General features: G+C 37.4%; 1 protein-coding gene across 2 annotated transcripts in view; it reads right to left on the minus strand.

The window, feature by feature from the left end:
* The window catches only part of FGF14 (fibroblast growth factor 14), a 593,464-nt gene that overhangs the window by 101,945 nt on the left and 464,140 nt on the right, over positions 1-27,379 (minus strand). The gene's annotated exons all lie outside the window — the stretch shown is intronic.

Raw genomic sequence — 27,379 nt, forward strand, 5'->3', positions numbered from 1 at the left:
TTTCTTCTAAGCTTGGAAAACCCATTATATAGTCCTTCTTCACTCCAGAGATGCTTTTGTCTAAAGAAATCAGACAAGGACCTACTCTCCCTGGACAGCTGGAAGAGAAAATAAAAGCAATCCTACCCAGGAATAACAGTATGTGTTTGTGTGCCACTAACACTGGTAGTTTAATAAATACTTGTGATTCAATGCTCAATGAAGACATTACTGAAGGAAAACCATGCCTCACTCTTTCCTTGGCGAATAAGAAAAAAAAAACAGTCCTGAAATGTAAATACTAGTTCAATTAATTTCAATGTAAAGTGGATACCTGCTGATATGTCATATCCACTTACAGAAGAAATATTGACTATATCTACTTAAAAAAGGATTCTAATGTTTTAAATTATGAAGTAATGTTTAGTTCCTCTAGTCTATACTTCTATTCAATTAATAAATATTAATGTGGTAATTTGATATGTGTCATTTAAAATGTATGATGGGGAAGCAGGTCCCAGTTTCTTATAGCTTATTTAATTACTTGAAGACTTCCCTTTATTTCTCATTACTTACAATCTGAAGTTTAAATGTCAATTATTTTATTTCCCTCACTATTTAAAAATATTTATGAATGCCTTTTCAGTGATATGTAATAACTCTCTTGTCCACTAATATAATGATAATTTTATAATAAATAGTAATGTGACCAGCTCTGTTATGTAAATTGGATTTATAAGATGCACATTCATAAATTGATAGTCAAAAGATGCACAGAGGCTATTAGTAAAATAGTACTAAAAAAAATAATGGATTTCAGTCAAAGAATTTGCCTCCTGTATTATATATATCTTTCATTCATAGTAGCAAATGTAGTGTTTTGTACATGTGTAACAATCAAGTAGATAAAACGTATAGGTAACTACATACATACAACAGAGCATGTTTTTCTAAAATAGCTTATACATTCTGTTACCATAACTTTAACTATTTAAACTAATCTATATCCAAAGAAAATCAAGAATATGTGCTTTTATGTTTTAATAAATGTTATTATCATCATTTAGTAGTTTTAAAATTGTTATCTCTACAGAAAAAAATGGATTCTTACAAAAATATCATTATCAGGGCATTTATCATCTGGTTCTCCTTGTAATAAGGGGCTGTTTACAATTTCAAATGTGGGGCTGTTTACAATTTCAAGTATGGGCTCCAATGGAACTCTTCCTTGGGAAGTATACTACATTAATTATTTTTTCCAGTATGGATACTATGAAATCAGGAAAGCCCAAATAATTTGCAAAGAGAATGTATCCCATTGATATTTGTGATGCAAATTGGTACCTTTGTCATTGTAATAATTATCTTTTGATTTTAAAAATAATCTTATGTAGCATATACAATAGGGACCAATAACAAGGGGACACTGACATTGCTTGTTTTATTATTTGGAACCTTCACATCATATTACCCAGTCAGAATACACTGAGCACAGTACATGGGGACAGTGGTTTCCCAGGAAACACCCTAATCGACCATAGGTTGAATTGAATAAGATAATCCCATCCATATACTTTTTTTAAAAAAATATATATTTTATTGATTTTTTACAGAGAGGAAGGAAGAGGGATAGAGAGTCAGAAACATCGATGAGAGAGAAACATCGACATGCCGGCAACCAAGGTACATGCCCTTGACCGGAATCGAACCTGGGACCCTTCAGTCCGCAGGCCGACGCTATATCCACTGAGCCAAACCAGTTAGGCGCATCCATATACTCTTATACTAGTTTAAAAAAAAAATCAAAGATCTAAACGGATGTTTTTATAAAATCTAAACTGCTTTTCATGTCAAAGAATTTATGTTAGTCCATTTTAAATTAAATGCTAGCTAATAGATTTGTTTTTGAACATAATTTACTACTAAGCGTGCATACAATTTACTCTGAAGCATAATGCAAAATCGCATCATGTTAAATGCAACAATTAAGCATCTTCAGATGAAGTCATGAAACCTAAGACAGGACAAATGTTCAGAGTGGGAAGGTAGTTGCCAGTGCTTGTTAAGCATCAGAACCGTGCAGACTATCAGTAGAATTAGTAGCTAGGAAATCAACAGTGACCCTGTAGTAGTTGCAGGGAGGCCAAGTTCTGACTCCTCTTCTTGCGGAACACAAACTGCCATTTTGTCAATTCTCTCTCTAAATCACACCTCAGACTTTCTGTTGGACCAGTGGATGTTTTGATCATCTGAGGGACCCTGGATCTGCTTCTTCCAGATCTGCTTTGTCCCTCCCACCTTTTCTACAGTGACTCCAGAAAGTGCTTTTATGCATTAAGGAAGAATACTCACTGTCCTCATTTAGTAAAACATTATTACTGGGCAGAATATAACCAAATGTGCATATAATTAAATACATATCAACGTTTAACTAGTTAAAGGTTTTTGGATATTTACCTGCTTAGGGTATTCAGTTATAGGATATACTGCTCTTTTTTGCATACTTTTATGCTTATCTAACCTTTTTTTGAGGAACCTTGGATGTTAAGTCATTGGAAAAGAGGAATTAAACTCTGCCTAGTGCTAAATTTTTCCTGTTCCTCTTCGAATATTCCTCTCTGCACTCAGAAAGCAAGCATCATGGTTGCTAAGGTGTCCTCCTTTCATCTTTGTGTCTCTTCTCCCTGCCTAATACATGCGGGACACTCCTCTCTTCTTGCTTATCAGCATAGTAACAATTATTTTTATAAGGTTGAGCTTCACTTTTCAGTGTTATTATCTGTGAAATATTAGTCTTACCAATGGTAAATGGAGCAATTAAGATGCTCCTTCATGCAGAACCCCACAGGGCAGGAATGCTGATCAATTAAATAGGTCAAATTCAAACCCAGAAAAGTGGGTGGGTGAATAAGTGTCAGAACATGTTCAGGAAGTCAAGGGTAATTGTTACTGGATGGCTGGGTAGGAGATGTTGAAAGTACTCTGTGGAAAGAAAAGGGCTATAAAAGAGAATTCTTTTCAGTGTAAAAAATAATGGTGTTCATCTCTACACCAAGTAAGGGAAAGGAAAGTTGAGAGGAAGAAAACAGAGGTTAAGTAGGTAGGTCTTGACCATTGTGGCTTGAATAGCAAGAAGCATCATTAAGCAAGTCTTATCAGAGTTCATTATTTTGACTGAGGCATTGTTTACTTCCACTGCATCATGAATGTCAATACTCAAATTAATTACAAAACAACTTCAAATATAATTATACGTAGGGTGATCATATAATGGATCCTGCAAACTCAGACAAATGTAAGCCATTAAAGAGGGCACTATTAATGTTTATACCAGAGCAACTTGTATGAACCAGAACAGTCCTGGGAAAACTAAAACAAATGGTTATTCTAATTATTATTCATCTACATGGAGATATACATATAACTGAGGCTCTCAACAACGAATATGTATTACCTACCTATCTGTACTCTGCTGGGTATACAATAGAGCTGAATGGGTGATCAGATTCTAAAGTTAGCAAGTAAGGCAAAGTTAAATCTAGTCAAAGTTATTCTTAAGTACTTCTTAGGGCTATAACATTTTTGGAAACTAATATAACATTTGGATATATATTCAACAGAGCCAGTTCTTCCTCCACACTAAAAACCAGTCACTCCTCCTTGTGCATGCACCAGGAAGCTTGCAGTTAGGAACCAATGTATATTATAGTTTCATATTGTTGCATATTGCATATATTGTACACAGTGAATTATACTCCTTGTGCAGATATATTATGAGAGCTCACGAAGCTGATTCTTTTTTAAAAAACGTTTTTGCTAATCCTCAACAGAGTATATTTTTCCATTGGTTTTTAGAGAGAGTGGAAGGGAGGGGGAGAGACAGAGAGAGACACATCAATTTGAGAGACACACCAATTGGTTGCCTTCTCGGGGCCAGGGATGGAGCCTGCAACTGGGGTACATGCCCGTGACCCTTCAGTTTGCAGGCCGACGCTCTATCCACTGAGCCAAACCTGTTAGGGCTCACAGAACTGGTTCTGACAGAAGGAAAACAGATCAATATGACCCATCTACACTCACTCTGGGCAATGCGCATATGTTCCAACCAGTACCACTTGACCACTTACTAGATTCCAAGTCAATAAGTACGGCGGGGGGTGGGGGGGGGGGAGAAGACTTAGCTTAAGTTAATTATAAAGTGATACTATTCACAAAGTTGAATAATATATAGTAAACTTGAGCAGTTCAACTCTAACTGTAGAAGTATATAGCACTGCATTCAAATCCTTACTATCCTATACAATAAAAGCCTAATATGCAAATTGTCCCCTCGACCAGGAGTTTGACGGGGAGTTCAACCAGGGGTTTGACCAGGGGGCAGGGCTGGCAGCGATGGTGGCAGGTGTCTGGGGGAAGGGAGGCGCCCCCGGCTGGCAACCATTAGGGACCCTACCCATGCACCAATTTTGTGCATTGGGCTTCTACTGAAATATAATGAACAAAAGGATCATGTGTCTAGATATAAAGGAGTATGGAAGAAATAATGTGAATTGGCTTCAGGAGGATCAGTAAATGTGACCTTTTTCCAAATCCAAGACCAATGAATGGTAGTTTTCCTAACAGAGCAAAAGAGTGATGGCTTGGAGGAGAGATGGAAAATATACTGAGAGAGAGCAAATTTCACATAAAAAAGAGATCTCTCCAAATTTATGAGGCTTACAATAAAAACAGCAGACATAACAAATAAACCAAATAATTTCACTTATCTATAGCTATAATTTTGAAATTATTATGAGAAAGGACCCTAATAAGAGACTTATAAAAGTAATCTATAGTGTCTGATTAGAAAGGTCTGCCATTAACAAGATAATAAAATAATTTATATTAAATGAGTGTAAAGGGACAGAGTTAGTTTTGAAGGTATAAGCCTTTTTAACTATTAACATAATGTTCCATACATCAAAGTCTATCTGTGATGAGAAGCATCAGGACACAAATTAAAGCCATTAAAATAAAACATTCTTAAAATCAAGACAAATAAGTCATAGAAAGAATATCCCAGCATTGCTGACACTCAGGCATTTACGGCAACTAGAAAGGCTGGATACATGGCAAGACCAGTGTTATCAGTGATTTTTTATGTTATATCAGCTGTAAATAGACTCACGTGTCCCCATATATGTTCACTGTACTCTCATCCTCACTAAAAAGCATCATTCCTGGAAATTAGCTCGAAGACCTTGCATGAGAACATCATCAACTTCCACTGAAACTTTTTTGCTTCTGAGCACTGGTGACTAAAGATCATATACTCAAATACCATTTATCACAATAACCACATATGCACAGGCTCTAAGCCTTTTGTTTAACACATTTCACAGTTCTCCTTTCTTATAGTATGGGTGAGTTACTTTTTAAAAAATTCTTTGCACTGTGGCAGAACAGAATTGTCAACTTTATAATATATGACACTCTGGGCTCAGCAAAGTCTGAGCATTTGTGCTTCTCTTTTATAATCCCAAAATTAAGGCTTAAAATGCAATCATTATATATATCCTCAATGTGAATTCTCATTAACTTCTGATTTGGGAAAAAAATAATTTGCCTAAATCATGTGCAGCTACTTGGGAGATATTTCCATGGAGGTACACATGTACACTTGAATATACTTGGCAGATACAAAACAATTAACTCAGCATATAGAGTTATGATATTGGAAATCGGAAAGCATTGCAAGTGCCAAGACCAACACTCCCACCTGCCCTGAAATTGCAGAAATTTACAGAAATGAAGTTAGATCAAGAAGAGTCTCTCTAGTATTGGGTAAAGCAGAAATAAATCCTCATGACCTACTTAAAAATGTGAAATCCCAGCCTTGAAGGACTTGGCTTTTAAGGTATTTTTCACCATACATCTGCTAGTACTTTGTGAATGGAATGGAATGACAGCAATAAAGAAAATGGAAAATTAAGGACATTTACAATGAAAATCCTTATGCAATAATAGATATACCTTAGGGTTTAGTGACATTTTAAAATATCTGAGATAAGAGAAATTATGTCACTTGTAACTAACACAAACTTAATTGGTAACAGCAAAGTTTCTTTAAAACCTTAATGGTAGTCTAAATTTAGATGTGTTGGATTTTTCGATAAATATCACAACAGCTTTCCCAGCCTGTTGCATGTTGGAAGCATTGCTAATCCAAGATCTTAAATGTTTGGCTTAATAAGTCTTTATTTGAACATAACTTGCAAAACAACAAATGACATGAAATCTGATATGAAAACATGGGAGCCCATCCTCTAACTGTAACGGCTGGATGGGAGACACGGCTGCTGGCAGGGAAGAGAACAGACTTCTAAAGTGGCCATTGCACAGGCACCTGTAAAGCTCAGTGATTCACTTGAAAACATCTTGTGGCAGAAGCTAATTGTGATGAAAGTCACAAAGAAACAGAGGAACCACATCACAGGCATGCTGAGAGAGACAGAAAGAAAATCCAGGATACAGGAAGGAGAAGGTGACCATGTAAAAGGGGAACCTGAGAAAGAATCTGAGGCTCATAAATAAATGTCTGTAAACAAAGAAAGAATGGCATCAGAGACATTAATGAGGTACAAACAACATGTGGGCGTTTAAAGGTTTCTCTTCGTTTGGGGACGTGGTGGGAGGAAGGGCAATATATCTGGCAGGTTTCATAGGTTAGGTTGGCAGCAGCTTTGACTTCCGGGGCAAGGAGTCTCGGCTGTCCCTTATGGGGGCAGTGCTGACGGCAGAGGTCGGTGTGCAAGTGTAATAGCGCGGAGAGTGAACATATTTGTTCAAAGTGCCAACAATCTGGTCAGTGTACAACGATGTACGTAATTCCAACATTTCCCCACACTGCTCTGTGCAGCTCACTTGAAATCCTGTGGACTTCAACTTTATCTAATAGGAGTTGCATCTAATTTATTTGCCAAGTAAATATATACTTCAGTAGTATTGCTATTGTGGCACCTAAGACACAAGTAGAAGTTTAAAAAAGATGACTAAAAATAAACTAATGGTCCGAGAAGAATAATACAAGCTATATAGTCTGATCATTTTGAAAATGTATCAGCCTCTGGAGAATCTCTAACAAAGGAAATAAAAGTTAAAAAGTGCACAAAGATTAAGTAACTTCATAAAGGGTCTTAGCAGGAAGGAAACAGTTTAAAATATTATCTGGGCTTCCTGTCCTCTCCCTTTTAAACTTATAAGGAATTGAGCTGAACCTTAAGCAGGTATTTTTCCCCTTCATTTTTTTCAATATCTTTTAAAAGAAAACAGTAATATTTCATTCAGCTTGGCAATGTGGATATCCAGAGGTTTCACTCATGGTTACATATACATTAAATCCGATGAAAATAATTTTATTCTCCTTTATTGTTACAGAATTACAATTATTAAGTGGAAAACATACTGAAACCAGCCTCATAGTAAATATGAATAAAACACTTTTCTCGTAATACATATATATCAGCAACTTAAATGCTAGTATTTTCCTTGAAACATTATTTCTCTCGTGCAAATAAGAATAGAAATATAGTTAACTTTTAAACAAATGATTACTGTCAGGAAGATCCAGAAATGTATCACAATTAAATAAAATATGTTTTAAAAATCACCAATGTAATAAAAATACACATATTTTCCTTAAAATAAGTTAGTCTTTTCCAGGTGAAATGACAAAGTGGCATAGGACACACATGATCACAAGTTGAAATAAAAGTTTTACTAAAATAATCATCAAAATAAAGTTATATTCTCTTTAATATCTTAAAAACCACAGATTAAATTTATTTAATTAGTTTTCAAGTAAGTAAATATAAAAGCAGTAACAAGTAACACTTATAATCATTCATAAACTTTGTAGTTGTATTATACTTTATTTATACTATATTGACATTTTATCTAATTTAAGGACAAAACTGGATAACATTGGACATGTTATTTTATGGTATCTACTTCCACAGGAATTTTTCTTGGAGTGAAAGCAATTTGACATTAACTAAAAGATAGTAATAATAATTGTAGTGATGAAATAAAGGAACCTTGAAATATCCCAATGAAATAAACCAAGTTGTAAATCTTTAAAAAAAAAAAAAAAGGATGGAAATCTTACCTTTTGCAATAGCATGTGTGACAGGGAATGAAAAGCATATAATTTTCATACAATTCTGTACTAACCAGAATTAAATGTACTAACTAGCAAACTAACAAGTTTGTTGGAACAAAAACAGAAACCAGATTTTATGCTAACAACCTCTATTTTAGCCTCTATTTTAGTACATTGCAGGGACCAGCAGTACCTGTCCAGATAGGAGATGACTGACCACAAGAATTCGGCTGACACTGAAGGATTCAACATGCTGACACCAAGATCTTTGTCGGAACCAGCAAGAACACTGCCCACACATCTCCACTTCCCCTCACTGTCCTTATAAAAGCCACTGGCTTGCCTAGAGATGTTAAGATGGTTTTTAGGATATGAGTCCACCATCTTCTCGGGCCACTGGCACCTGAATAACCTGGAGATTATTGTGCTAAGTGAAATAAGCCAGTCTGAGAAAGACAAATACGATATGAGTTCACTCATATGTGGAATCTAATGAACAAAATAAATTAACAAACAAAATAGAACCAAGCTCATAGATACAGAGGACAAGCTGACATCTCTCCAAGGGGAAGGGGGTTGGAGGGCTGGGTGAAGAAGATGAAGCAATTAAGGCAGGGGTGGGGAACATATAAGGCCCGAGAAATCATTTGGTCTGGCCCTGCCAAGGCATTAGGGGTGAGTTAATTAAATGTTTGAGCAAATGTAGCAGCCTAATTTTTAAGTTGATAATTTTGTATGCCCATGAATGATGTTATAAATATCCAAATGGCCCTTGGCAGATAAAAGGTTCCCCACCCCTGGATTAAGCAAAGATAAAACAATAACTCATAGACACTGGCAATATCATGCTGATTACCAGAAGGAAAGGTGGGTGAGGGGAGGTAGAAGCGGGTAAGGGGGTATAAATGGTGATGGAAGGAGACTTGACTTGGGTTGTGAACAGATGATGTGTTGTAGAACTGTACACTGGAAACCGCTATAATTTTGTTGACCACCCCAATAAATTCAATAAAAGTTTTTTTAAAAGAAAAGAAATAAAGATTTTGATCCAAAAGCTAGACTTTCTTTTTCCTATGGGCTTGTTGTATTAATAACTGGAGTACTAGGTAAGAAAGGCTATTTCATTTTTATTCAGAACTCATATTAGATTTTATAAAAACCTTTACATCTGCAGGTCTTTTGTAAGTATTCAAATTGTGTGAGCACTGTTTTTGAAGAACCATGTATTTGAATGTAATCTTTCTCTATTTGAGATTATAACAAGTATGTATACATACTCATGGGCAAATAAAAATGCCCTTTGAGGATATCATAACTCCAGTCTTCCTACAATTTTGAAGAGGGACCCTGGGAAAGATAAGCAGAGAGGAGGAATAGCACCCACTCATGCCCTGCTAGTCCTTGTTTCATTGCTGGGATTTCCCTGCAGCAGGAGACGTGTCAGAGAGGACAATACTGCTCTTGGCATGTGCCCACCAGGCCAACTGCACAGCTGGGAAATTCTGACTTGTTCTTAATGTGTATATGATAGGCATGGCAATGTTTGCTGACCTAATGTAATTCATTGCCATCATTCTGCTAGACATAATCACATGCAGTATCTGAATATTAAAGAAACCATAATTGAGTGTTTCATCTATTTCTTGGAAAGCATTTCAAATGTCATCAACATGTTACAAAAAGTCATTCAGAATTCTCAAGGTCACCCAGTGGGACCAAATGCTTAAATTAGTGTGGGTGGCATTGCCAGCTTTCATTCAGTCTTCTCAGCTGGGTGTCTGTTCTCATTATATCTGTCCACCTATCACTCCCACTCTCTTGTCCACCTCAGAAATGAATTATATAAGGCATTTGCCTTTGAAGAATTAAAATAACTGGAGTATGAAATATATATATATATATATATATATATATATATATATATATATTCTATACAATAAAAAGATGGATTTTATTCTCACAGTACTTCACAAATGAGTATGCAGAAAAATCCCTAAATGATAACTAAAAGAAAAATACCTACATGTACATATCAGAATATTATCAGAACAAGGAATATTCTTTAATAGTTTATGGTTATAGAATAATTATACACAAATACACACCACACAGTGCTCACTGTATAATAATTCTACTTTTCCCCAGTGGCAACATATCCATGTGTTCTGCATTTACCTCTTCAGGCTTCTGAATGACCCTTTACCAACTCACTTTGAACTGAATTAACAAAAATAATTCAGGAATACATTATGTACTGCTCTGGGGTTTTGCATTCCCTACATTTGCAGAACATGGGCATTATGTCTCTTCAACTTTACCTTGCTGCTCTCGCCATCTCTGCCTCAAATGTAAAATCACCTTGAGTCACTGAGAGTACAACCCATCACTATTTTTTTTAGAGTAAATAATTACTTCAAATGTATCCAGGTAGAACACTATCATTAATAGAAAATACAATTGGGAATTAAACAGAATTTAGCAGACCTTGAGCAAGTCTCTTGTTTTAAAAAGGACTGGAATATTGGACAATTCAAAGCAAATGCTACACTGTGCCACATCCCCTAGTTTTCCTTAGTCAGACCAGGAACGTGATGCCTAATGAAGTTATTATTCATCAAAATGTTTAAAGAACATGATCTTTTGGTGCTGGTCGTTAATGGTTTAATGATTCTGAGGAATTTCTAATCAGTTCCAAAGGCTGACCACCAGAAAAAATAAAATAAAATCGTGACTGATTTTTGTGGCATAGACAAGCAAGGTATGATTGAACACCTTGTGCTTTGAAATAACTGACATGGTTTCTTTTTCTTTTTTAAATTATTATTATTGTATGAATGATGCACAAAAATTAACAAGAACTTTGTCTGCATTTAAATTCCTACAAGGCATTATTTGATTTTTTTTTTTTTTTAGGTAAACACAGGGGAATTATTACCCACGGCAATTCTTTTGTCTACCCATTTCTACGTGCAAGCCCTCTCATGTAATGCAATTTTAAATTAAAGGCTCACTGCTATTTCTCCTGGGTTATACAGTTGGCTTTGCTAAGTCAATAAAACAGTCTTTCAAAGGATTCCAACTGCATTAGGAAAATAGCTAACCCATTTATGGTACCTGTGGAATAATTTCTTAATAGTTTCCTCCTTTACTTTAATATATTTCACATTAGAAATTATTACTTCATGGGCATTAAGAGAATGCCTCACACATCAACTCCAGGTAAGAGTTGCCTAGAGATCTTTGAAAAGTTTAAACGTTGATTTTTATGTTATTAATATGGCTTGAAATACAGATCCTAATTGATATTGGAATAAAACAAGGAAGTTCTGCAGAGCCACCATTAAATGGTAAGTAGAGTTATTGAAATTGCCAATTCTTAACAAAAAACAATTTTTCATTTCCTCCCTAGATATCATTAATTTAAGGTTATAGGATAGAGAGCAAATGGCAATATTTAAATAATTAATAATATAGGAGGTCCCATATCTTCCAAAGTGACAAAATTTTATCAATCATTTTACCATTTAACACATTAGCAATGATAATGTGTCATGATGACAGAGGAAATACATGCAAATAAATGCTCATTGTGAGCACTTAATGTGCCCTCTAATAAAACAGTTGTTTCTCAGACCACAATAAATACGCATTTTTTAAGGCAATATATCATCCTGCCATGATTGTACTCTTCATTATCTAAAAGCAAGAAAGATATCTATTTCTTCAAAGCTGCGTCTGAAGTACAGGCCAGGAAACCAACATCCTTGAACCATAACAGAGTATTGCTCCCCACAGAAAATGATTTGCCATGACAAGGATTGCACTGAGTCTAAGGTTAGTGGAAACAATGTTATAAAGGCTCATAGTTAAGAAACGAATGAGTTAATTGGAGAAGTTTACATTAATGGGGAGTCACTGAGGCTCAACCTTTGTTGTTATGCCCTCACCAAAGGCACTCACAATAAATTTATTATGTGACATCAGTAAAATTGTCTGCTCTCGTTTGTCAGGTTAAGTAATTAATTGTAGTAGGTTAAAAGTAAAGTAGGATAATGTTTTCTGTTTGCCCACATAACTATTTCTGCTAAATAGTGGCTCAGACCCAGTATAAATAATCAAATAAAATATCTCAACCTCATCAGAGATGTTGCAATTCCAAAGCCTCACAAAAATATCTTGTTTCCAGTCTCTGACTTTATTTGGCAGCAAATAGCAAACAATTATGATGCCTTTGCATGGGTTGGGACATGTCTACTAACAAGTGACTCATCTCCCTTTATTCCATACTAGAGGCCTGGTGCACGAGAAATTTGTGCACGGGTGGGGGTCCCTAGGCCTGGCCGGTGATCAGGGCCTATTGGGGCCGTCTCACCCAGTCCCGATCAGGACGGGGCCTGCCTGACGGCAGGTTTGCCAGCTGGGGGGAGGGACCAGGGGAGATTGACAGGCCATGGGAGGTTGGCTGTGGGAGCGCACTGACCACCAGGGGGCGGCTCCTGCATTGAGCTCCCTCTGGTGGTCAGTGCACATCATAGCGACTGGTCAACTGGTCGTTCCAGTCATTCGATTGCAACGGAAGCTTAGGCTTTTATATATATATAGATAGATAGTAGTCAGGTCTTAAAGCCCACATCTAACTCCAAATAAGAGATCTACCATATACATTCTCAGAAGTGTATTAAGTACCTTCCATGAACTTGCATTCCAAACTGAATACATTACTTTGACAATCAATATCAACTTTCAGTGAAATGCTAAGTACCTCAGAGAACAAAATACCTTTCCATAAGGTAGAGAAATCATTCAAAGTTAAAATGCACTGTGTGTGGAACTAACATCTATAGAAATTGTAATTTCCCTGAAGTTAGGGGCCATGTCTGTTTTTCACCATTATTTCTCTAGATTCTAGCAGCAATACTAGTTGAAAGGTAAAATAATGGAAATGTGGCCAATATTTTCAGTTGAGTAAATGGTCATCTTTCTTTCAATAGTACTAGAACTCCGAAACCAATGGAAACAAACAGAAAGCATAGAGAAGAGAAAATAACCTGGTTAGTGTGGCTCAGTGGTTGAGCGTGAACCTATGAACCAGGAGGTCATGGTTGGATTCCTGGTCAGGGAACATGCCTGGGTTGCAGGCTTGATCTCTGGAAGAGGTGTGCAGGAGGCAGCCAATCAATGATTCTCTCTCATCATTGATGTTTCTATCTCTCACTCCTTCTCCCTTCCTCTCTGAAGTCAATAAAAATATATTTTAAAAATAAAGAAAGAACAAAGAAGAGGAAATAATGAAATTACCATAAAATTTTTGCCAACTTTTAGTATATAACATATAAAGTTGAACAGCCGATTTGATTTTTCAATAATGGTTGTTTATGTCTTAGGAAAAATGAAAGCAGAGTAGTTTTTCATATTTTTATTAATTTTTTCTTGAATTATTTGTCTTTATAATTCCCAAGTGACTAAGAAATGGGACTTAAATTATTGGGGGCTATGTTGAGGAAACAGAGAAAAACACCCAATTCCTTTTCAGAGCCCACCATGAATTCATGGCTGGTGGGTTTTCAGAGGCCCTGGCAGGTAGTAACACATACACGTAACCCCACTGCCAGATGTAAGAAGGAAAAGAATTCTCTAAAAGTAAAAATAATCAGCCTGGCTGGCATGGTTCAGTGGTTTCTGTCTTTCCCTCTCCATTCCTCTCTGAAATCAATAAAAATACATTTTAAAAATAATCAGAAATAAAACCCATCTTGGGTGAACAGTGCATAGCATTTTCAATCATAAGGCTTCCCACATATGCAAACCGTTGTTTTTTGTTTTTTCTTAAGAATATTTTTATTGAGTTCAGAGAGGAAGGGAGAGGGAAAGAGAGATTGGAACATCAATGATGAGAGAGAATCATTGATCAGCTGCGTCCCGCATGTCTCCTACTGGGGATCGAGCTCGCAACCCGGGCATGTGTCCTTGACCAGAATTGAATTTGGAACCCTTCAGTCCATGGGCTGACGCTCTATCCACTGAGTCCAACAGACTAGGAAACAGTTTTTAAATAGGCAGAATTTCCCCCTCAATTTTAGTAGCTATTAATTGTTGCTTTCATGTTAAATACAATTTGTCACTCACTGTATGGTATATTGGCCTTCTTAGCATTTCTGTAGTTTACGGCAATTTTTTCATGACTTTGAAAATGAAAACAAAGAAATGGTCATTCTCAAATATTGTTTATCTACTGTTTTAGGACTTAATCTTTTGGGTATTTTTAAAATCTCCTCATATATAAAAATTTCTTGCACCATCTACCGCTTACCATCTACCTTCACAAATACAGATTTTTAAAAATTGAAACGTTCTTTTTAAAATATATATTTTATTGATTTCAGAGAGGAGTGGAGAGGGAGAGAGATAGGAACATCAATGATGAGAGAAAATCACTGATCAGCTGCCTCCTGCACGCCCCCGACTGGGGATGGAGCCTGCAACCCAGGCATGAGCCCTGACCACAAATCAAACCCTGACCTCCTGGTTCATACGACGCTCAACCACTGAGCCACACCGGGCAGGCAAAAATGGAAACATTCTGATCAAACCTAATTTTGTTGCTACTGACAGTACTTTATAATGTTTTCAATATTAAAAAAATCAGGAAAAAATTGCCAACTACAATAATATTTTTTCTTTGACACCAAAATGAAATATAAAACCAAAATATCTCATGTCATTTCATGAACATATAGAAATCATAAAGCCCTTTCTCTAGTTATCATTATTCATGCACTTGCTTTAAAATGTCCACATGTAAGTGGTAGTGATGTTTATTAGAAATCAAGCTTTATTTTTCTGCCCCGAGATTCTTGCTTAAGGTGAAGACATTACCACTCACCTCATTAATGCAAATATGAGCACATTCGAAGGCAGACATTGCATGTCTGAGCACTGTCTCTGAGTTTCTAATGCTCTTTCAGGAAGGAATGTGTAAAGAAGTGCTTTCCATGCAATTCAGACTTGAGAGATAAACAGACTCATATCTTCTTTGCCAATAATTACTAGTAATGTTTTTCAATGGGGTGAATATGATGTGACATGCATAATAATTATCATTTACAGGAGGGCATTCAAGGAATAATTTAATAAAGTATGCTGGTAAAATTAATTCCACCTTCACAATAGTCAATCAGGAACTTCATACTGAATACTTCTTACATTCCCTCCACTATTAAAGAAGAGATAGGAAATGTACAAATATAATCATGGAATCATAGATTCTGAGAAAAATAGAATCCAGCTAGTCAAGATGTACTCCAAATGATTTCCTTCTATCTGTTGGACTTCAGGGGGTTTTCGTCTGTTTGTTCATTTTTAAATCTGGAATATTTCACATGTCTTTGAAGCCCCAGCACTTATAGCACAATAGCTGCCATTGAAAGGCATACAGTGATGTTGGCTGAATGAATGAACAGACAAGTTCATTAATACACTCGTCCATATCAAGTATTTGACTTGTCCGTCAGTCATTGAGTGTAGAAATGGTCTTCCACATATTTCAGACAAACCCTTTTGCTATCAGATAGCTGTGTCCACATTTCTGTTAGGTAGATATTATGGGCTGTGGTACAGTTAAGAAATTTTTATAATGACGGGCTCCTATGGGACAATCCACTCTATATATAAGACCCAGAAAAGAACCTCAAATGTGGGCCAAACACCAGGGTCCTACAGAAGGAGAAGGAAGTCTCCTTTGTTCCAAAAATGGGACCTGTGTGGGAAGGCCCTGCTTAGAGGAAAACAAAATTATCTCAGAGAAAATAGGGGGCTAGGAAAAGTAAACAATGTATTAAATATAGATATATATGGGTGGGCAAAGGGAAGTGTATAATTGTGAATACACAAAATACAGAGTTTATTCCTGTATTATTTATTAATGATTGTATTATTTATTTGTATTACAACTGTAAACCCACTTTTTGCTACTCCTGTATTTATTTCATTAGTAATTTTTCTTTAAATCTAAAAAGCAATCACTTCTGAAGCAACTCAGATTTGTAGTCAGCTATAAGCTTCTCTGACAGGATGCCATTGTCCTAAAGCACACCCTTCCATTCAGTAGGTGCCTGTTGGCCTCCACACTGATTCTCAGGCCGATTTCTCCCCCGAACTTTATGTGACAAAAACCACCTCTCTTTTTCAGGATTGCAAACCGTCATTATTGGTTTGAAATTCAATATTTACTTTGTTTTATTTTTTTCTTTATTTCATTTTTTTCAAGTCTCAGCAAAATTCCTGTCTTTCTGTATATTATATATTAAAATTTATCTTTATTGTTGAAATTACTACAGATGTTCTCCCCTCTCCCCCCATTTACTTCCTACCCCCACTAATCTCCTCCCCAGGCCTTCATCACACTACTGTCTGTCCATAAGTTATGTATACATGCACTTAAGTTTTTTGGTTAATCTCTTCCCACCTCCCCCCTTTCCCTCTGAAATTTGTCAGTCTGCTGCATACTTCACTGTTTCTGGATCTATTTTGCTCATCAGTTTATTTTGTTCATTAGATTCAAAATATATATGAGTGAGGTCATGTAATACTTGTCTTTCTTTGACCGATTTATTTAGTTTAGCATAGTACACTCCAGGTCCCTCCATGCTGTCTCAAAGGGGAAGAGAGCCTTCTTTTTTAGAGATGCATAGTATTCCACTGTGTAAACGCACCACATCTTTTTTATACACTCACCTACTTATGGCCACTTAGGCTGTTTCCAGATCTTAACTATCTAATATAATAATAGAGGAATATGTAAATTAGCTGGGGGGCCGTAACATCACCACCGATCTACAAGCAGCAGATAGCTATAGGAGGGCAGGGCAGTGGGCGGAGATCTACAGGAGGGCGGGGAAGTGGGCGGAGAGCTACAAGAGGGTGGGGCAGTGAGCTAGGAGAGGCAGAGAGCTACCAGTGGCAGTGGGAGGGGTGGCCAGCTGAGGCAAGCATCAGTGAGCCACGTGCAGATCTACTAGTTGTAAATAATGCTGCTATGAACAGAGGGATGCATGTATTTTTCCCAACTCTTAGGATATATTCCTAGAAGTGGGATCACTGGGTCGAATGGCAGTTCCATTTTGAACTTTTTGAGGAAACTCCATACTGTTCTCCACAGTGGCTGCACCAGTCTGCATTCCCACCAAGAGGGCATGAGGGTTCCTTTTTCTCCACATCCTTGCCAGCACTTGTCATTTGTTGATCTGTTGATAGTAGTCATTCTGGCAGATGTGAGGTGATACCACATTGTCATTTTAATTTGCATCACTCTGTTGATTAGTGATTTGGAGCATTTTCATATGTCTCTTGGCCATCTGTATGTCCTCCTTGGAGAAGTGTCTATTTAGGTCCTTTGCCCATTTTTTATTGGATTGTTTGTCTTCCTTTTGTTAAGTTGTATGAATTTTTTTTTTATATATTTTGAAAATTAAATGTGTCATTGGCAAATATATTCTCCCATACAGTAGGCTCCCTTTTCATTTTGTGGATGGTTTCTTTTGCTGTGCAGAAGCCTTTTATTTTGATGTAGTCCCATTTGTTTATTTTTTCCCTGTGTTTCCCTTGCCCTAGGAGATGTATCAGCAAACACATTGCTACAAAAGATTTCTGAGATTTTGCTGCCTAAGGTTTCTTCTAGGATTTTTATGGTTTCACAACTTACAGTTAAGTCTTTTATCCATTTTGAATTTATTTTCTGTATAGTGTAATTGTTGGTCTAATCATTTTTTTGCATGTACCTGTTCAATTTTCCCAACACCATTTATTGAAGAGACTATCTTGACTCTATTGTATGCTCTTGCCTCCTATGTCAAATATTATTTGAGTGTAATGGCTTGGGTTGATTTGTGGGGTCTCTGTTCTGTTCCATTGGTCTATATGCCTATTCTTGTGCCAGTACCAGGCTGTTTTGATTACAATGGCTTTGTAGTATAACTTGATATCCAGTATTGTAATCCCTCTAACCTTGTTCTTCTTTCTCAAGGTTGCTCTATATTATCTTGATGCTCAAGGACACATTTTTTTTGTCCTATTCTTTATAGACTGGGCAGAGCAATTATCCAGGATTTTTCTCCACACACTTACTCAAAGGCCAGTTCACTTGGTTAATGTAAAAGGTGAGCATTACTTGTGGTCATGTCATTATGCTTATTCAAGGGGCTTGAACTGGACCATGAATTTGTCATCATTATTATCATCGTCATGAACAGCAGTAGCATTTGCTCAAGGTAAGTATAAAATAATGTAATATTAAAGTCATGGTTCATGAGACAGTGATGTACACCATGTTTATCAAGGTATGTTCCTTTAGGCACCTACACAAGGAATGCCTGGGCTACATATTCAGTTCTTGAGACATATGGAACTCACTGAATTGGAATCTTTTGGGTAAATGTTCTGGGATTTAGATATTTGCAATGTTATCAACATAAATCTTATCTATGTTAAGGAATGAGAACCACTATGAGACTATCTGAAGGCTTAATATTCTCTTCCTATATTATCATCATTTTTATAAAGACACAGTTATAAATTTAATTCAGCTAATTCTCTCCTCTATACCCAGTGTCCAAAATTGCCTCTATTGATTATGTAAACTTAGGAATCAAGGAAAATATATTAGGAAGCTTTTTAAGAAGTTATATTACTTAATAAAGCTTTTTATTTCTAATATCTAACTTTACCCATGTAGGTGTTATTCACCCCATTTCTTCATCTTTGATTCACATGCAGGAGGAATAGGGAAGCAATCACCATCCATCACAGAACAACTCTTTATCCACACACCATTCCTCAGACAGCCCTTAGACTTATTTCTTCCATGATGAATGAGCTTGGTCGTCATGCAACAGTCATTCAGTGGGACTGTAACCCACTTGGATAAAACTGAGTGCACTGCATTCTTCCATGCCAGTCCCCTCCTCCTTCTAGGTTCCATTTTCTCAGGGAAAAGCATCACAGCTCACCAAATTCTGAATTTGTCATACCAGAGCGAGCTGTGACTCTGTCACCTCCAATACCCAGACAACCTCAGTGTTCTTATTACTCCTCAAAAACCACTTTCAAATATCTTTCTTTCCAGTCCCTTCACTGCGGGGTTGCCAACACCAATGTCTCTAGGCCCAGAAACAAAGTTAACGTTAACGTGTGTAGTGTCTACCTTTCTAAATTTAAGAACTGAGATTCAGACCTCTCTCTCTCTCTCTCTCTCTCTCTCTCTCTCTCTCTCTCTCTCTCTCTCTTTCTTAGATATACATACACACACACACACACTGATGCTGTCCAAACAAAACAAATGTTTGTAGTTTGCAAGCCCTATTTAGTTTTCTCTTCTTTATTCTCTTTTTCTTTTATTCCTTGATTTCCCTAACAACCACTTTTCAAATCTCTGTTCCTATGTATTCACCTGTTTAGATTACAAAGGCAAGATCATCAGTTATTTTTTTATGTGTCTTACTCACTTCAGTTTACTTTCCAATGTCTTCCAGGTTTATCCATATTGTTGCCAATGCAGAATCCCCGTTCTTTTTTAATTAAAATGAATAATGTTCCATTGTATACAGACTGGGGCAATGGAACTGTAAGTTTTACAGTTGTGAGTATGCAAAACAGAACTTATTCTTGTATTGTTATTTATTATATTTATCAATTATTGTATTATTTTCCATATGAACAACTGTAAACCTAATTTTGCCCCACCCTGTATACTCAGTATTCCTCATCTGGACTATTGATTGCATGATTTTCACACTGCCACTGAACTATTTCTACTAATTCTCACTGTCACAGGTATAATCCTTTAGAAGTTAAACATGGCCATATTGTCTCCTTGTCTGGAGAATGACATTAACCATTCTGAAAAAGGAGGTTAAAGGAAACAGGTGAAAGTGTACGGAGCTAGAGCAGAAAAAGTATTGTGGGTGTGGTTGGAAACTCTAGACTAGACTTCAGGAGGGAAGATTTTGTTTTTTCCACCTCCAAGTGGGAGGCTAGAGCTGGGGCCAGGTGGGTTCCAATAGCATGATGGAGTGAGCAGAAGGTATGGGTCTCTCTCTGCTCTCTCCTTGTAATATGTTCTCCCCACTTCCTTCCCTTTGCTGTCCCCTCCTCCCATTCTCTCGTCTTTCTCTTTCTTTTCTCTCCCCTTTTCCCAATGCTGCCTAACATGGCTTCCTAATGCTGATTAATATGCTTTTCTTTTCACTTCTCTTTTTCCCCTCTCCTTCCTCTTAAGCTCTCATATCTTTTCTACCTCAGTTCCTTCCTTTAAACTCCATAAAACGGCATATGAACTTGGATAGCCTAAAAAGGTACATTTATTGCTTTAGACAGGGTGGGGCAAAAGTAGGTTTACAGTTGTTCATATGGAAAATAATACAATAATTAATAAATAACAATACAAGAATAGACTCTGTTTCACATACTTATAACTATAAACCTACTTTTGCCCAACCTTGTATTGCCCATTATCAACCTAACAATAGAAAACATGGGATGTTTCATATTTGGACAAGTGCTACTTACATTTAGTTATATGTAGTCTATCATTTGTATTTGTTTCTGAAGGGCATTTTCTCTCTGGTAAGTGACCCTAAGTAGAATGAAGGCATTCTTTCCTTTGTCATAATCAATTGTATACTGTGCATTGAGGTTCAGTGTTGTAGGAATTATATGAATACTGAAGGGAAATTTACTGAAGTACTGTACTTGCTTCTTTATTGCTATAAATTATCTTAGTCAAAATGCCAAGAACAGATAATAGCCATTTTCAACCTGGGAAATATATTAAAATAATAATGATGTGGGCAAAAGCATAGGAAAACTTAATAAAAAAATATTTTTAAGCATATCAAGTAAAGCTTCAAAATATGTGTAAATTAAAGAGCTATTATTTAACATTTATAAAAAGAAATAAAAACACTCTTACCAGAAGTATAACAATGTGAATAAATGTGTATTTAAGCATATGCATAATTCCAATGAAACACACAAATACACACACACACACACACACACACACACACACACACACACACATATATATATAGATGTTAGATATTGTTTCTATAGAAAAACATGCATATAGAGTCAAAGTCATAGATTGCTAGAATAAGAGAGACATGAATAATCACCTGTAATTTAATATATTTTTTAAGGTAAAGAACTCACCATTCAGAGAAATGAAGAATGAGGGATGAAAAATGAAAAAAAGTCCATTTTGAAAGGGGTACCTCTTTATATCCAGAGAAATCTGGGATCCTGCTTGGTTATAGTTTTGCCTCCCTCCTCCTAGGAGTCACATCAGATAACAAGAGACTGGTCCTCAGGATAAGCAGTCGTCAAATGCCCTTGGTCCCCTATAATGGATATTGATTACCAGCGATGGTCACTGTAGCCCAGATTATGTGGTTAATCCCATGCACTGCCTGGTACCTAAAGAAAAAAACACTAGGAGACAGGGATAGGATATGCCTACCTGCACTAGAATAAACAGTGAGTGGCTTCCTGAGGATAGAGTCCATAGATGTGCTTCAGAGAGACAGGGTGGGTACCAGAGATGGACAAAGAACACACAAAATACTCCATGTGCATAGAAATACAGGCGTGGGATGGTTGTATGCCTTTGTATTAGTAACTCTCAGGGAAGAAAGGAAAGATTTCGGGGGAAATTAAGTACCACTAAAAAATCAAAGTAGTTCTATTTCTATGGCCCAAACTTGAACAATGAACACAAGAGCCAATGATAAGAAGAAAGGACATTATTGCAACCCATTTGGCTAGAATTTGAACTCTGCATGGAGACGTACAATTAATGGTAGAATGAGGTGAGGAGCTCTGAGGCTTTCCTGACTAGGTGGCTTTGAAAAATTATAGATGGAGAGCAACACAATTCAAGACACATCAGTAAGAGATGTCTGCTGGCACCGAGGAAGGGAGGTGGAACCATCTTGGTAAAAGAGGCTTATGAATATATTTCTGAAATATGACTGTGATATTAGAACACTATCCCATATAAAGTAGATAAGACTTGGAAGGTATTAAAAATGATTTTGCATAATACATAGCATTTATCTTTTTTTCCTTTAACTGAAGAACATTTCATCACTATGCTCACATTCATTGTACATTGTTGGATGGGTTGATCCCAGCATACAGAGGTGACAATATCCAGGTGTCCCAGAGCTTCTCGGTTGCTGCATTAGTTAAGAAGAGTATGGAATTTCTCTAAACCTCAACTTAGTAGGAGGTAAAGTTAGGAAAACCAAATGATTTATTTTATTCCATGTTGGTTTTTGAGCCTGGTTAGTCTGTCTACCACTGTCCTCAACTCTACTCTCACCAGTTGGTCTAAAGCTGTCATCATCTCCCCACTGGCCATTGCAGCAATGCTTGTGTGGTTATGGATTGTTGAGCTTTAGAATCACCCACCAGTGGACAGGTGGGAGAGGTAGATTCCGGGGCCTCCCACCACACCTAGTGAATTGAAGTAGCTGGAAGTAGATCCATGGAATCTGCTTTTTCCTCTCTTCAGGTGATTCTTTTGGGCCCAATTATTTGCAAAACACAGTAGCAGAGCATTCTCTTGATTCGTTATAAAAATCCACATGAAAAGGGATTATCTTCCTCTTTACTTGTATCTCTTGGTTATTAGACTCAAATGCAAGATTAATTTCAGGAGAATACCAGGGCTTACTGCCTCCCAGATGGCAGCCTCTAGGTAACAGAAACATTTAGAGCACCATTTGGAAACTAATACTCTCATAAATGCCAGCCAGTGGTAAGACAGCACTAACGAATCTTTACACATTTTATGTACATTTTTTACTTCATCATCCAGAAAAATCAATCAGACTAACACCAGAATTTTAAACCTCAATATTAACTTAAAGCATCCAGGGAAACCCTTTCATTTTACAGATGGGAAGACTGAGAGCCAGAGTGTCTGCGACATGATAACACAAGTATCCGCTGTCAGATCCAAGATCCAGGTGTTCTGATAAAAGCCCAGGACTTTCCCCATTGTATATCAGTCTCTTCTCCTTCCCTTCCTCCCTACCCCTCTTTCTTATATCAGAACTAGAGGCCTGGTGCACAAAAATTTGTGCACTCGGGGGGGTCCCTCAGCCCGGCCTGTGCCCTCTCACAGTCTGGGACCCCTCGGGGGATGACCACCTGCTGGCTTAGGCCTGCTCCCTGGGGGATTAGGCCTAAGCTGGCAATCAGACATCCCTCTGGCAGCCCAGCAGCCCAGCAGCCCTTGGGGGATGTCCACTTGCCAGGGGGGAGCAGGCCTAAGATGCAGTCGGACATCCTTAGCGCTGCTGAAGAGGCAGGAGAGGCTCCCACCACCACCACTATACTGGCAGCTGGCAGCCTGGCTTGTGGCTAAGCAGAGCTCCCCTATGTGGGAGCGCACTGACCACCAGACGGCAGCTCCTGCATTGAGCGTCTGACCCCTGGTGGTCAGTGTGTGTCATAGTGACCAGTCATTCCCAGTCCTTCTGCTGTTAGGGTCAGTTTGCATATTACCCTTTACTAAAAAGGATAGAGGCCTGGTGCACGGGTGGGGGCCAGCTGGTTTGCCCTGAAGGGTGTCCTGGATCAGGGTGGGGGTCCCCGCTGGGGTGCCTGGCCAGCCTGGGTGAGAGGCTGATGGCTGTTTTCAGGCTGGCCACACCCCCTTCAGGGTGGGGGTCCCCACTGGGGTGCCTGGGCAGTCTGGGTGAAGGGCTGAGGGCCATTTTCAGGCTGGCCAGCGACTGAAGCTCCCAGCCTCTCCTTTTTTCTTTTTTTTTTTTTATTCTGGGATTTATTTACCTTCTATAATTGAAACATTGTTGTCTTCACTGACGCTCCCAGCTCTGAGGCCGTGGCTGGCTGAAAGCAGGTATCTGGGGTTTGTTTAGCTTCTATAATTGAAAGATTGTTGCTTTTGGGCTCAGAGCCGGGCCTCGGCAGGCAGGGAACCTTGGCTTCCTCCATCACTGGAGCAAGCAAGCCTCCTGCTCACTTCAGCTGTGTGGCTGCCGGCCGCCATCTTTGTTGGCAGTTAATTTGCATATCGCCCTGATTAGCCAATGGGAAGCATAGTGGAAATATGGTTAATTACCCTTTTTGTCTTTTATTAGATAGGATGACTTTAACTATTCTTTATCTCTGGTCAAATAAGGAATGACAGGGGTTTTTTCATTTCATGTTTTTCTTCAGTGTTCAGAATTTACTTCAGAGGATTGAGCCTCTTAGTCTAAGTCATAGGTTATTTGGAAGAGGAAAAAAAAACTTGACTGTTCCTTACAGCACCATAGTTTATAGTTGATCAAAATACATTTTTATCCTAGATACCACTACAGACTCATTTTCTAACAAAGTATTTCCTTGTCAGTTTCTGTTCTGCAACATTGCAGTTTACCTTCAAAGAAACTGTCTTTATCTGACACTAAATTTCTTGGGGTACATCTTCAAGGTACATATTACAATCCTTATGACCACAAATGATATCACTGCTGTCATATTACAGAAAAGATTCCATAGGTGACAAGTAGCTTCGGCATAAGAAAGGTGATATTTACATCTCAGTCAGATAACTGTTTTGTCCCACTGAGGCAGAATTACCTGACAAATTTAATATCTTTATTTGGATGGCAAGGGATGATGAGAGTTACTTCCTGAAACGCAGAGGAATATATCTACTTTGAGTCAAATCACTAGTGTGATTTTCATTTAACATAATTCACTTTGCTTTGAGTATTTTATTGCCTACATTCTCAATAAAATTGCTCCCATATTAGACATTGGTTTACACTCCACAAACATTAAGTTGATCATTTTAAAGTGGGTATAAGCTTAAAACAGATTCCTTCATTTCCCAGACTTACATCTTTATTAACTTTTTTCTTTAAACCTGAGCTTGGAGTTCTCCTTTAAAAAAATTTACTCAACCTAGTTCAAAACTTCTTAGTTGGGTTAGCCACCCTGGCTTTTACATTTAAAGCCCAAATGTTACACGTAATACACTTTAAGAATATTTAACACCCACTACTTAATATCAAACATTTCTTGAATAAATAGAATTTCCTATGATTTTTATTGTTTTATTTGAGAATATACAAAGAAAACAGATTATTTCAAATTATACTTTTTAATATCTAAAATGAAGTTACTTCCCAAGGTACCAAATCCCTAACGGTTTTCATTACATCATCACATGCTTATAAGTTGTTACTAGAATAGGTGCCAGACCATTTATGAAAATGTCTGGCACATGGAAGCAATACTGTATAGTGAAACAGTTAAAAAGTAACAGTTAAAGAGTCAGACTAATGGTGCTCAAATCTTGTCTGCTCTACTTGGATGACTTCGCACAGCTTCTCAAACTTTCTGTACATCAGTATCATCATTTTAACAGTATTTGTTTAATAGGTTGCTGTAAGGATGAAATGATCTAACCTATAAAGTGCTGAAATCAGTGCTAGGCAGAGTGCACTATATACATATAGTGGTCATTATTATTTTATAAGTAGAACTACTATTGCATAGTATAATAATTGTTGTGTTGTGCTGCTATAATATTATTTTAACAGGCTCTCAGTAACTAATTATGGAATAAGTGAGTGAATGAGGGAAAACATTCTTTCTGCCAAAATATTTGAACTTCAATTTTTATTACATTGAAATACACAGGGCACTTTAACTAAGCAGTATTAGTAAAAACTGGACATTTCATTTGATTTTTATCTAAGTTCTTTTCCTACAAGATGGTTGAGGATCCTAAGGGCCTGGTCTGGGCAGAGGGGATCTCTTAGGGTAGGGGTTGGGCGAATAGAGTGCCTCTTTCCAGATCCTGGTCTCGGAGCAGAGAGTCAAAGATGGGAAGGGGAGAAAACCAAGATCCGCAAAGCAGAGAATCAAGCCACCAAAGGATGGTCCAGAAGCCAAGTAACGGGAGAATCAGAGAGTAGAGAGTAGAGGATATGCCTGAAGTTGTCATTAGGACAATTCCTGGGGCAGGGCTGTTGCCAACAGATGTGATTCCTGGGCAGGGAGGCCCTATTTAAGATGCCAAAGACTGGGCCAGTCAGTTGGTGCCTTCCTCACTTCTATTCCTGCTGCACTGCTTACATTGCAACAAATATAACCAGGACTCCCTTGTATTTTAGGCTAATGCACATACTCCTACCTTGAAAAAAAATAGCACACTTGCACAACCTCATCACAAAAAATATATAAAGTATCTCTCTCAGTAGCAAAAGTAAAACAAGCATTTAAATTTCTCTTGACATCAACACATATACCAGAGCATAACAATGTGATCTCGGGAGGGGGTTAATGGTGGGGGGAGGGGACATCTGCAATACTTTCAACAATAAATATGAATTTTAAAAAAATCATCAACAGAAACCAAGGACTAGAGGCTATGGCAGATACCGAATCTAATAGTTTTTAGGCATCTCAAAGATCACTTGGGGTAAGAGAAACAAAAGCAACAGAATAAATGTCAAATCAATGAAGTTGATTTGAATCTGAAATAAGCATCTTTAGAAAATGATCTTCCTCTAAATCGAATTTTTCCTCAAGGGGGATAGGGAATTCTAGCTTGAGCATGCTTGCAGATGTTTAATATTCATCTTATGTAACAGAATGCAATTTGCATAATGTGGGGCCAGGTCTGCATGCAGGAACACCTTCAGGGAACTCAGAAGAAGGTTCCAAATTAACAAAAGCATTCCTCACCTCACCACAAAAGGAATCCACAACTCACATTTTATTTTCTTTGACAGATTTTCCAGATTTTTTAAAGAAAATTTATTAAATTTCATGGGAGGCCCCAGAGAATGTTTCTGCTTAAGTTCTGTGTGCATGTGTGTGCCTGTGCGTAATGTGTGTGTGTATATTTACATGTAGTTTTTTTGATGATGTAATTTAACAACAACAAAAGCAAATAAAAACATTTTTCCTTGAGGCACTATGACTTTGATCTATTGATTTTTTGCTCAAAGGATAGTAGAAAGAAGTACTTTCATCTAGGTCTCTAATGCTGGAACCTGTCTACGGCCATACCACCCTGAACGCGACCGATCTCGTCTAATGCTGGAACCTGTGTCAGAAATTAACTCTTAACAGCATTATAATGTATGTATGCAGCACATCTGAATGCAAATTATTTGCAAAGAGTAAATATTCCAGAAGAGGTTATATGGCTGGGATAGTGCTCAACTTTATAAA

The sequence above is a fragment of the Myotis daubentonii genome, chromosome 2, assembly GCF_963259705.1.
Source record: "Myotis daubentonii chromosome 2, mMyoDau2.1, whole genome shotgun sequence".
Classification (NCBI taxonomy): Eukaryota; Metazoa; Chordata; class Mammalia; order Chiroptera; family Vespertilionidae; genus Myotis; species Myotis daubentonii.